This window comes from Mustela nivalis (genome assembly GCF_964662115.1).
Source record: "Mustela nivalis genome assembly, chromosome: 1".
Lineage (NCBI taxonomy): Eukaryota > Metazoa > Chordata > Mammalia > Carnivora > Mustelidae > Mustela > Mustela nivalis.
Window position 1 is genome coordinate 120,920,745 of NC_139020.1, and position 6,000 is coordinate 120,926,744.

The following is a 6,000-nucleotide window of genomic DNA, read 5'->3' on the forward strand; positions in this document are numbered from 1 at the left end:
CGAGCGGCTGCAGGGAGCCCTCCCGTCAGCGCCCCGGCTTCGGCTCCCCAAATAACTGCCTCAAGAGATGGCGGGGCCCCGCAGAAAGTGGTCACCTGGGGCCTGCGCGTTGTCTGCTGGGGCGGAGGGAACCCTGCCCTGTCACGCCCTTGGAGCTGACAGCGGTGCGGCCGGGCGGGCGGGCGTGCTGCGGGTCCTGCCCTTGGCCGGGCGTCTGGACGCTCTGTGCCGCCTGGTCTGGGGAGGGCGCCAGGCACACGCGAGAGCTGGAGACCGCGAGTGCTGCTCTGGACTTGCCGGGCAGGGTAAATCTCCGTGGAACTGGAGGGCAATGGCCAGACTCCACACCATCTTGGAGAGGCAAGTGCAGCTGTAGCCGTGGCTCTCAGAGGCTGGTGGACGAGATCCGAAAAGCAAACTTGGGGTTCTGGGCCAGCAGTGCGGAGATAAACTTCCTTGCAGTATATTACCTAGGCAAGAAGTTACCACCTTTTTGTTGTCACTCCACATAGCTAAGACCAGGTAACCTGACGTCATGCTTTGTAACATTTCATGCCATTGAGTAACTGTCACTTCCCTAAGAGCAGAAGTCACGCACCTCTCGTGGACTGGCCACCACCCCAAGGCCATGCAAGGTTCCTAACAGTACTCAATCAACATTAACTAATGGCTCAGAATAAGTCCTTGACTGTATTTGCATATATGCAGTGTCAATATCACACACAATTCAGGGTTCCTAAGGAATAGATAAGTAAGATAGAGAAATATAGAAACAAAAGTTATTTATTCATTGATTCAGCACATTTACTGAGCACCTAGACAGCTTGTATTATTCTGCCACTGGGCACTGGACTAGATCGAATAGCCAAAAAGAGTTGTCTGTCCTTTACTCAAAGCCTTTGTTTCCCATCTGAGAAGCTAGAGAGGGCGGTAAAAGGCAATTACAAGGCTTTATAAATGTTATGGTCCTGCACATTCTTTATGTTGCTAGATATGAGCCTATACAAATCAATTAACAAAATGTATATATTGCAACAGTGTCTAAACAGCATCCTATAATTAATAACTGTTGTCTGAGGTGCTCAACAAAGCCATAAAATCCATTAACAGCCCTCATGCTGCTCAGTCTTCCTGCACCACCCTGGCAGCTCACCCCAGCTGCAGCAGTTATGAAGGCCAACTCTTCTGCATTTCCAGGCACCTAGAAAAGCAGCTTGGCGGGGGGGAGGGGCAGCAGTGAATCACAATGGCTGCAGACAGGCTCAAACCAGGCAGGGCACTTCACCGCCAGGTCTCCTTTAGCCTATACAACCAACATCAGTGCTGTTAGTCTCATTTCACACATAGGGAAATAGAGGCTCTGGGTACATTAGGTAACTTCCTTGCCCAAGATCGGAGAGCTAATAAATGCCCTAGGCCAATACCAGAATCTTGCCTTTTTCAGTCTTGGTATCCATATCTAGAAAGGATGACAAGGAGAAGGGAAAGCTGACCCAGGCAAAATCAAGGAAACCAGCAAATACAGGAGAAATAAAATTTGTCTCATTTCTTCCATTTATAGTCCATCCAATTACATATTTGCCTCTCCTTCATTTTCTCTAACCATTAGACTTACTTTAATGACTTACCTGTGCTGTCCTTTGATATCATTCTATGGGGTTTCATTAGGACCCATTGGTTGGTTCCAAAAATTTTACACGAGATTTCAAATGCAGAGTAAATAATAAGAAAGAAGAGAAAATACAGCTGACTGGAAAATATCCCCACCCCATGTAGTAGATCACCAAGAAAGAACACAACAGAGAGACACAGTGAGCAGGCCAGTGACCAAGAGGCACAGTATGCTAGACTCCAACTCCTCCTCTACAAACTAGGTTAATAACAATGCCTTTTGAGAGAGATGTGGTCCCCATTTGTTCATGTCTCCCTAAATCCATTCTTTTCGGATATGCTATCCTACCCCAACTTAGAGCTTGGCCATATGACTTGCTTTGGCCAGTAGGACAGTCATGTGCATATTTCCATTTCCTTTCTTGGACCCCTGCCACCATTATAAGGACAAGCCCAGGATAAGTTACAGGAGGGTAAGAGACCATATGGAGCAGAGCTGAGCTGTCCAGCCAACCAAAGCTAGCCTGGGCTGGTCAGCAACAATTGACCTACCAGCTGACCACAGTTCTATGAACAAGCCCAGCAAGATCAACCACACCTGGCCCACATCAGAGCTGCCCAGCTGACTCATAAATATAATAAAACTGTTGTTGTATTAAGCCGCTATGTTTGGGGCAGGGGTTGGGGATTAAGAAGGCTTACACCTACTTCATAAGGTCATTACAAGAAGCAAATGAGAAAATGTCTGTGAAACATTCAGCAGGTTGCCTGGCAGAGAGTCTATGTCCAATAAATATAAAATGTCCCCCCCCTTATCCCAATTACCCAAGTCTCTTAATGCCACTCATAACTCTGCTTTATTTGGGAGAAAAGCACCAACCTGGCTGAGGGGATGAAAGTGAGTAAGTTCAGCCTTAGAAATACTGAGGCCACAAGAAGTTCAAGTCCATGTCGTCTGTGGGGAGCCCTGCAGATACAGAGCCAGGAAAGCCACCCAAGAATTAATGTGTCACATGGGTTCCACACTTTGCAGTAGGGGGTTGACATTCCATACCTCATTTAATCCTTGCAACAACAGGTATTCTTTTCCCCTATTTTCTTATAACCAAATTGCTGGCTTAGAAAGTTTGAGTATCTTTACATAATTATGCAGAATATGAAATCGTGTCGGCCTAATTCCAAGTTCCATCTTTCCCCCACACATGTTTTGAGGAAGACATGTAGAAAAAGTAAGCAGTGAAAACTAGTTTCATACGAGAAAAGTAGCTTTGGCGATTTGATTTTTTTTTCATCTTTATCCACCATTACCTCTGAGTAATAAATGCAATATAAATACAAGTCTCTGAATTTGTTGAGGCCCTACGCTTTATTTTTGACTTGTTGTTGGTATATATTCCTTTAAAGACCAGACTCAAAAAAATGATGAGCAGGATGGTGTAAGTCCTTGGTCACTTTAAGCCCCAAGCCCAGGGTCCCACCTGGTGGTGTAGTAATGAATCTCAGACAATTTATTTGGGTCAATAGTTTTTAATAGAATAGAATTGAATCGAACAGAAAAGGCCGGACATAAGCACAGCCCAACCCTCTCATTTTCACCAGGGTCATTAATGCTTTCCCCAATTAAGCACCAAAACACAGCTCCTGAATCATTTAAACTGGGTAAATGAAGAAAATAAATAAATTATGGCAGTTGATGGACACTTACTTCTAAAAAGAAAATTAAACAGAGGCTTTCTGTTTTGAATGTAATGCGATCAAAAGTTTTTCATGTTAGAAGAAAGGTTGAAAATCTGATCCTTAAAAAACTGGAGTTCTTTTCTGATCCCCTCCCCCCATCTTGGCAGACAAAACCAGGTCTTCATGACCCACAAGCAGTTGGACAGGTTACAGAAGTTCCAACATCTCTCAGATGTTTTGATGCTAGTGCAGACACGGCTGCTGCCAAAGGAGCTTTTTAAAGTTTAGGCATTTCTCTTCAGGAAAGAGCAAGGCAAGCTAGTTCGTGACCAAATCCAGTTCATGTTCAACACCATTTAGACATGAGTGTTTTATGCTTGGCAAGGCAGAATGCCCTGACTAAAAACAAATATGTCATTGATTATAGTAAGGAATTATTCCAGTATACTCTCCTATACTTCCCTTGGACTTGTATACCCTGTGATGGTTTGAAAAACACACACACACACACATACACAGAGCCATAAAATCTAATGATACTTCTCCCATTGAGGGATACAATCTCTCTCGCCTGCCCTTGAATATGAGCAGTCTTGTGACTGCTTCTTCCCATAGAATTCAGCAGAAGTGATGCCATGCGACTTTACAGACTAGATCATAAAGGCAATACAGCATCTGCCTTTCTCACTAGGAGGCTCACTTCTGGAATCTGGAGCCACCAGGTACAAAGCCCAACTACCCTGAGGCTGCTGTATTGTGTGACCTAAGGCCACATAAGAAGGCCACATGCAGGTGTGCGCCCACAGCCCCAGCTGAGTCCAACATTTGAGTCATCCCAGAACCTTCAGAAAATTCCATTTCTTAGCTGCTGACTCCCCTCCAGCTGTTTGGATCTTCTGAGCAGAAGCCTCAGACATCATGGAATAGAGTCAAGCCATTCCCACTATGCCTTACCCAAATCCCTGCCCCACAAAATGCATGAGTGCAATAAAGTGGTTGTTTACGTCACTAAGTTTTGAAGCAGAATGCATAACTGGAACATATTTATTTTCATTTGTTCCTTACAAAAAAGACAGGGGACAGGAAAGCATGCTGAGGTAAGTTATATATGATCAGTCCCATTTTGTAGCTCAAATGTGGAGACTTGTGGAGGCCAAGAAGAGGAACGAGTAGAGCTTAGTGCAAAGAGACTGACTTTCAGAATAAAAGAAAGCTGGAGTCCAAACCCAGTTCTACCAGTTTCTAACCACGTATGACTCAAGAAAGCTCTTTACTCTGGACCTCAGTTTCCACAGCTACAAACTGGGACTAATGTACCAAGGTTGCTTTTAAGGTTTATCAGTTGTAAAGAGCTGAATCTCTTCCCTGCCAGATGGGGGAGCTACAGTAAACGGAGCTATCCATGGTGAGAGTGGAAACTCATCCAGGGCCACACGGGTTATCGGTGGCCTTTTCTTGATCTTTAGTACAGTATTTGGTGTTTTCCATGCAGGCAAAATGTAGACATCTGTGGACACACGTGGAGCCACAACAGCTCAAGCACCTTTGCCAACACAGCCAAGGAAAGCATCAGCCCACATGCACTGCCAGAGCATTTCAGATGTGCTGGGGGTACCTACATTGGCCCGTTCTGCCATTTCTGGGCTTTGTTCCACTAAAGGGGACAGGAAGGAACCTACCATTTATTGAGCACCTACTATGAGCCAGACATTGTATACATCCCCTCATTCAGTCATCCCACAGCACTGGAAGGTGATTTATTCCTCCCATCAGACTCTCAGAGAAACTGAGAGTCAAAGAGATTAAGTTATGCTGTGTATTAGTCAGGGCTCACCAGAGAAATGGAACCAATGGGATTGAGAGAAAGAGAGAGAGAGAGAGAGAGAGAGAGAGATACAAGTATCTATATATCTCTATCTGATAGAAAAATGATAGGTAGGTAGATAGATAGATGATACATGTGGAGAGAAAGAGATTGACTTATTATAAAGAATTGGCTGATGCAATTATGGAGGCTGGTAAGCCCCAAGATCTAGGTCCCCGACACCCAGGAGAATCAATGGTATAGTTCTTCTAGTCCTAGTCTGAGCCTGGGGACCAGAGGAACCAATGGTGTAGTTTCAGTCCTAAAGCTGACAGCCTTGAGACCCAGGAAGAGCCAATATTTAGTACAAGTCCAAAAGTAGGAAAAAAACCAGTGTCCCAGTTGAAAGGCAGTCAGGCAAGAGGAATCCTCTCTTACTCTGGGAGGGTCAGGCTTTTTGTTTTATTCAGGCCTTAAACTGATTGGACGAGAGCCACCCACATTAGGAAGGCCATCTGCCTTATTCAGTCTACTGATTCATATGTTAATCTCATCCAGAAACACCCTCACCGGAAGACCCAGAACACCCCTTGGTCCAGTCACGTTGACACATAAAATTAACCACCACATACAAATACAAATGAAGGAAATGGGATTTGAACTGAGGTCTGTCTGCCTCTGAAGTTATATTTTGTCCAGCCAAATAAGCCAATCTGTCCAGCTGCCATTATGGCTTTAGGTGCTGGGTATGGATAGAGACAAGGTGGGCTGTCCTAAGCCACCTGACCGTAAACCAGGGCAAGTTTTACCCAGCAGCCTTTGCCTTGCAGTAAGCTTTCACAATTTCCCAGGATGGAATCCTTTCACCACGCTGTCTAAAGCATCCCTGGAAGGTCTGCCCCAGGACA